The following is a 7,776-nucleotide window of genomic DNA, read 5'->3' on the forward strand; positions in this document are numbered from 1 at the left end:
TATATATATGATTACATCTGGGGAGAAAAGAAAGGATGTGATGTTCAGAACATGGTAACTACAGTAATTATCAAAGAGGGGAAGAGAAACACCCCGTTTGGCCAGTGGTGTTTTTACACCCCAGACAAGGTTTGAGAAGGAAAAAATCATTCTGAAAATATAATTATATTTTCCTTAAAATCTTCAGGCCTTACTATCATGTCATATATAACTGTGATGTTCTGTAAAACAACAAACTTTAAAATAATTTGTTCTTACTGGTGAAAATCAGATGGTCATCTCTGTTTTATCTCAGGTACATCACAGTGTAAGCTTCACAAGTTAACATTACTCTCATCAGTGTAGTCCATATCAACAACAAAAATATATCTTGACTCCATATAGTGGTTATTTTGGAAAAAATCCCAGGTATTTTGAGCAGTAGGATTATAAAAAAAATAAAACAAATGTGCTAATATAAAATTAAATTAGCCTATATAAAATTGCAAACATCTATCTTTCAGTACTTTTTACTTAAGTACATAAAAAATTTAGTACTTTTGTACTTTCACTTGAGTAAAATTGAAAAAGGAGTACTTTTACTTTTACTGGAGTAATATTTTATTATACGTATCTGTACTTTTACTCAAGTACTTGATTTGTGTACTTCGTCCACCACTGCTCATAACCACGTATTGAAATAAATTTGTGCTTTGCTTTCTTTGTCCACACCTAAGGATGCATATCTGAATATATCAGAGGGACTTCATTTAGACAATCAGCACAGAACATTTTCATTACAAGAATAAACTCTGATTTGCAGCTATACTTATACAGTTTTGATATCAGTAGATTGAAACCAGCTTTTATTACCGTTTTTATTCTGAAATCTAGTCATTTGTTTTACTATATTTAAGCATAAGTAATTAATTTATTATTATTATTATTATACTGCTGCTGTTGTTGTCATTAATGGTTAGAATAAATTTTGATAATTAATTAATGACTATCATTATTAAAATAATTTATAAACATTGTTGTTTATTATTGTTGTTGTTGCTGCTGCTGCTATTTATATTTTAATTGTTATTTTCATATTAAAAAATATAAAATGATTTAATTTTGTATTACTTTTTTTACTCAAATATCCAGTCACTTACTTTACAATATTAAAGCATCAGTAATAATTTATTGTTGTTAATAATAACAATAAAAATTTTAATAAATGTATTTTGATTATTTTAATTTACTACTACTACTACTATTTATTTTTTTATTTGCAAGTATTATTATTATTATTATTATTACATTCTTCCACTAAAATTTCTTTGATAACTTTTCTTTTATTTCTTTATTCATTTGTTCATGTGTGCCGAAGGTCTGTGTAACAGCACAGATAATTGTCCTGGTCAATATCGGGGGGCCGTGTATGTGTTATGTAACTCAAAAAGTGTTATTTAGTGAATTCCGCCTGTTAAGTAATCTGGCATTGACTCAGAGAAGACAAAGTGGCCTACATTTCAAAGTGACAGATGATGCTAGAAAGAGACTCCAGGCGGCCAACTGTAGGACTATACTGATCTTGGCCAACAAACACATCTTTGTTCCTGGAACTTTTCCTCATCGGGGCCAAGAGAGACGACATACCAGCTGGCTTGATACAGAGATGAAAAAAAGGGAAACTGAAGCTATTTACATTGACCCTGGATTACATCATATGTCAGCTCTTTCTACAGTAAATAAAACGCAAGCCAGCAATTCCAGCATTTGATTACTCTTTTCAGATTAATCTTTTCAGAATGAGATTTGCACCATAGACTCGGTTATTCCAAGACAACTAGTTAGATGATGGTTTCAGATATATATTTGATATATACCATACTGTTGTTCATACACAATGGGACTTTTGGGATTGTTTTTGGGATGTTCATCATGTAAACCTTTCATGAGCTTTTTATTTGTCTTTTGTGCACTCCATTTATCTCTGTTTTATGACTAATTGTAACAAATGAGTTAATTAGTGCATGAAGGTGTTGTTTGTCACAGTAAAAGGTGTAAAGCTTCATCATTTCTTTTCGACTGTGACCCAAGAAGGGGTCGCAAGTCTTCTTGGTAAAAGTCATTTTAAGCACTGCATTGTTAATGACATAAAACATAAATGACATAAAAGTCATTTTAAGCACTGCATTGTTAATACAGTCAAGTCATCAAGTCAAGTACTGTTTTGACTCTTTTTAATGCAGTGCTTGTGAGGGCTTGCCAGCGTAGTGTAGGGAGTTTGTGCATGGCAGACAGTAGCTAGTGAAACAACGCTCTTTAAAATGGTTTTCTTCCCTTTTGTAAGTTTGACGTAGTTTCATCAAGCCCTTGACGCAATGGACTGCTTTGGCACTCAGATGCAGGGACAATGGGGTAACTGCGCTTCAAAAAAGAATCAAAATACAACACCTCCTCAATATTATTCATCTTTAATCTTCATACAAACATCAAGACAAGACAAATGCCTATTGCGGTTTTGCCACTGGCGTTGCATAATGAGTTTTATCGCCACTCCAATGATGGCCCGAGAGATTGACGTACGGTAAAAGGACAAAGCGCCAGTCACGGTTATTCTGATGAACAATTAAATAACGTGTGTCCACACTAAGCTTGTCTTTATTAAATAAATAAATACTGGGTTCTTTCTGATAATAAGTTACTGTATGTCCATGGCATTGCAGGTCGTGTCCACAGTGAAATGCAGCTACAGCATCGGATCGTTTCACAACGCAACTCGTGTCCTTAAGCAGGAATGTTTTCACAGTTAAACGAAATCTGCTCTCAAGAGAGCTACATCCAAGCACCCTGCTTTACTGAAACCTCCTTTCCTCAACACAAACACCTCCGTTGGGCTTCAACAAAGCAAGATTTCTGCATTTAAAAAGAACAACACCTAAACAAGATCAATCTGTCACAGTTTCATCCTTGCCTCTGGTCCCAGCCCAGCTCGGTTCAGTCCATTTGTAAAACTCATAATCCATGACATCTCCTCCCATCTTCGACGCTCCCGTCCAGCTGTAAGTAGTCTACATTCTTGTCCTTTCAAAGTAGTCCAGTCTATCGTTCAGTTGCATCTCTGCAACAGCATGTTAAGTGCATAGTCCATGCGGCTGCGCAGGTCATTCGAGCAGCCGGACACGAGCAGGGTGCTGAGCTGCAGCGTGGTGGACACGCGGTCCTCGTTGATGTACGTCAGGAGGTATTCCTCGCTCTGATTGCACAGGATGATCTTGGTGTGATCGTGGTAGAAGTTCACCTGCGGGAATACCATGCGTTTAGCTTCAGGTCAGCACTACAGTATGTACATGTTCTTGCATTCTAGAAGTAAAAAATACAAAGGTTTACCTGGAAAGTGCCATCGTTGAAGAGCATCATGAGTGCCCCGGTCAGACTTGAGCCACTGAAGAAGATACAATCTTGGTTTGCCTGCATCTGTTAAATTGGGTAAATCACCTCCCTGTCGAAGGAAAGCAAGTAATAATTAGAAAATCTGACGCTATTGCTTGGTTGGGGTTTAAAAAACGTCATATTCAGTAATAGTATTGATTCGACTGCACTGACACTACTGGACAAAACTTGAGCAGAATGACACTATTGAATTCTGTAGAGCTGCTTGAATCGACTTTGTTTCATAACTGATAGAGTGTTTTGCAACACTGACTTTGTTTTGGAACAGAATTGAATCAACATTGTCTTCCGTAGAGCTGCTTACAGCTGAATTCAACTTTTGCAGTTACTGAATCGACTGAACTTTAATAAGGACACCACTGTCTTTTCTAGAGCTCAGAAATTCTCATATTTTGAAAAAGTTTTCATCACTGATTTTATTCTATTTCTTGTTTATTAATGCGAAGCTGCTTTCTGTACTGTATAAAGCACTATATAAACAATGGTGACTTGACAGCATTCACATCTATACCAGCGAGGACACTTACATCCATCAAATTCTCCTCCATGTAGTGGGCGAAGTATTTTAAGATGGTGACCTGGCCGGCAAACTGCTCTGGGGCTTCGCTAGTGAGAAGACTGAACATTGTCCCAGCTCTGCGTAGTAATGCACCGTCCTGAAGGTCAAAAAGACGTGTTAGTCCTCATAAAATCAATTATTTTTAACATCAAAAGAGCTAAAAAGACATCTGAGGTCTTCAGCGTACTTTTTGTCCGACAGCAGGCTCATGTGAGTGCCGTTGTTGAAGAGAACGCCAACTGTGTGATCTGACAACTGGTAGCCAAAGCCGTACTTGTTGGAATAGTCCACCCACTTAGTCACCCACTGGAAGCCGCTGTTCACGCTCTCTTTTGAAATGTTATTAGCTGTGAACGAGAGATTAAAATGCATTATTAAAAGTGACTTTGCATTTGAGAAGCAGATGGGGTTCAGATCATCTGATACGCACCTTCAGGCATGTTCTCCAGACAGCCTCGCAGTACTCTGGCCACGGTGTCTGCAACGCTTCCCATTGTGCTGTCCTCAAGACCTGAAGACACAAAAAGCAAGCACCAAAACCCATTAGACATTGCATTAAAACATCCATTAACATCTTTAATTTGAATAACTAAGGTGCAAGCTCTTACATTCGCTGCTGCTGCTGCAGCTCCCGAGGGTTCCTCGCACTATCATTCGAATGCTGTCTTTAATGTGCTGTTTGCTGCTGGTGTCCTTCATCGGGACAGATGGTTTTCCAGCAGCTGGGATGGGGGGTTTACTGTCCTGTGGGAAATTATGGAATGTGGGGTTAGGTTACAATCTTAAAACTATCTGCTCAACTCTGATGAAGGACGAAAGAGCTCACCTCAAGAGTTTGTCTGCAGGGTTGAGGGCTGATTGCCGTTTTCCGGAGGTCAAGGCATAGTCTGTTTATGTCGTCCTCCTCCTTGGTTGGTTTATCTGCAAGAAGTAAAATCATTATCAATCTGATTATGCAATTTGGGTAATCCAGAAATGGTTTAGGTTAAACTCAGGGTGAAAGTGCTTACTTTGGTTCTCCAAGTACTTGGCTTTGTCCTTCTTTCCACCGAACAGGGCGGCTGCGGCTTTCTTTGAAGAAGCTCTTGGCAGGGCTGGTGTGGTGGAGGTCTGGGGCCGCATGGCAGCAGATAGCGAGACAGTCTGTCTGGTGTGAAACCCTGATATAAAAGATCAAGCTCAAAGTCACTGACTATTTCATTGTGTGGGAACTGGTCAAGATAGTTTCATTTCCACAAAGAGACACACACCTGGCAGAAAAAGTCGTGGCGTAGGATATCATCGAGTTGTGGCCTATGCATTGGGTTTTTGGATAGCATACTGCTGATGAGATGCTTGGGCTTGGGCTGACAAAGACGACGGCATGGAATATCGCGCTTCCCGAATACACCCGGTACGTTTCCTTTAAGGTTAGTAGTCTCAAATGGAGGTCTTCCCAAAAGCATTGTATACCTGTTTAGGATGCAAATGATTAAACATCTCCATGACATTTACATGAAATCCAGGAAAAAAATCAGTCATATACTTACATTACAACATCCGAGCGCACCAGACGTCAGATTCACATCCCATGCCCTTGCTTGTTGAGCGACTTCAGGAGACAAGTAGTTTGGTGTTCCACATATTGTTCTTCTACGGTTCTCGACCGGCTCGAGCTTTGCAGCCAAACCAAAGTCTCCAACCTTGAGCTCCATAGACTCATTGGATGAAAAGGTTACCTGGGAACGAGCGACAGAATTGGGTTTATTACATTTACATTTATGCATTTTGCAGACTTTTTTTTTATTATTCAAAGTGATTTGCATTGCATTCAATGTAAATGTTTTATCAGTTCATACATTCCTTTGGCATTGCTGCCGCCATGTTTGAACTACGGGAAGGCTGTATTATTGGCAGTATTCTGGGGATTGAATGTATATATTAGTTGCTTACCTAGTTTAAGGTCTCTGTGGAGGATTTCTTGCTCGTGGAGATACTTCAACCCCAAGATGATCTGTCTTAGGTAGTAACGAACCTCTGGTTCTGTAAGCACCTTTCGGGCCTTGAGAATATGTGCTAGTGACTGAAGAACAAAATAACTGTATGTGAGCAACAATACTTCCTACAACATCCGTTTGATCAGATGAATGAGGACGTCAACAGCACTCACCCGTCGGCTGCAGTATTCAAGTAGAATGTAGATATTATCTTTGTCCTCGAAATGGTGGTAGAAGTGAACGATGTGTTTGTGATGCAAGGCTCTGTGCAATTCAATTTCTCTGTCGATCTGTCAATCAAAGGGTTGGAAGCTTAATAAACAATTCAAGCAATGCAGCCATGAACAAATACGTGACAACAGGAAAGCAAGTTACCTTTTCCCTTTGGTGAGGTTTGGAAACACGCGTGTGTGGAATGATTTTGGCTGCATACATTTTGCCTGTGCTCAGATCTGTAAATTCATAGCATTTGGCAAAACCACCCTGCAAAAGAGAGACATTATAGCATGATACAATGACAAACTAGTGCATTACATATAAATACAACATTTTATATTGGTAACCTCTTATTTAAATTTATACATAACTATTTTTTTGATTTACTGGTTGAATAGAAGCATTAAACTCCAAATAAAACACATTTAAAGTACTATTGGCTTTAATATATATCATGGTATTACCATATTTCTGTATGTAAATGGTGCTCCAAAAATACTATGATATCACCATAATAATTTTTCCTAAGTCAAATGTAAAATATTTACCTTGCCCAAAACTTTTCCTCTACAGTAACATTTGCCAGTGGTTGAATCCGTGATGATGCGTGACATTTCTTGCGTGGCGTGAGAATTTTTGTCCTCTAATTTCCCTCGCCTGTTCTCGGTGGGTCTGTGGTGTGTGTGTTCACACATCTTGCCGTTATTCACAGACTGATGATGATGATGATGATGTGTTATAGTCCTGAGTATGTCCATGCTCAAGTCCAGACTGGAAGGGATCACCACAGAGCCTCGCTCTTATAGACGCGCGCGCCGCGACGCTCCGCCCAGTTTATTTTATTCGCACTGGTGCGTCATGTCAAAGGCAATGTTATAGTTTGCGCTTTGGCATGTGGAATATTAATTCATGAGATTAGACAGATCTGTAAAGCACTTTAACTTTTATAACATAATATTGAAATTTATTGTTTAACTCAAACAAAGTAAACAACATTATTTTTTATTTTAATACTAAATCTATTTTTTGTTATCATTATTAATCAATTCTTAAAAACTGTATTTTACAACATTTTACTTTTCAGATTTTGAACGCATTCTATTTACTCAATCTGTCTATTTAGTATGATAGAATATCTTGTTTCAGTAAATTTGACTAGGACATGCATGGACAAGTTTATTATTTTTTTGGAAAATATGTTACAGAAAGCTCTCTTGCGCCACCATGTGGTGGTTTTACACTAATTGCACTACGGATTTGGATGTGTGGTGCATGACTCATATAATGAATTCAACCAACAGGTTTACAATAATATTTATTTAGATAAGAAGAATTTAACGTACACAGATCATAGTATGTTATTTAAAGTCTAAATTATAGAAATAAAATAAATATGCTTGTGTTTTATCATTTTCTCCACATATTAACATAATGTCATGGCTAATGCACATGTTGTTTTTTGTTTTTACTACAGCTCATCTTCTTGTAAGATGCGCTCAGCATCTAACAGTATGATTGCAGTGACTACAGTGTTAAACATTCACGTCCATTAAACCATCAGTTCTCAGTCTTCTGCAAATTAAGGTAATACATTTTATA

At 37.8% G+C, this 7,776-nt stretch overlaps 1 pseudogene; it reads right to left on the reverse strand.

Moving 5' to 3' along the window:
* Positions 1 to 2,430: 2,430 nt before the first annotated feature.
* On the reverse strand, positions 2,431 to 6,965 carry LOC113086204 (serine/threonine-protein kinase PLK2-like; annotated as a pseudogene).
* Between the last annotated feature and the right edge of the window lie 811 nt (positions 6,966 to 7,776).

This window comes from Carassius auratus, unplaced genomic scaffold (genome assembly GCF_003368295.1).
Source record: "Carassius auratus strain Wakin unplaced genomic scaffold, ASM336829v1 scaf_tig00042873, whole genome shotgun sequence".
In the NCBI taxonomy this organism is placed as follows: Eukaryota; Metazoa; Chordata; class Actinopteri; order Cypriniformes; family Cyprinidae; genus Carassius; species Carassius auratus.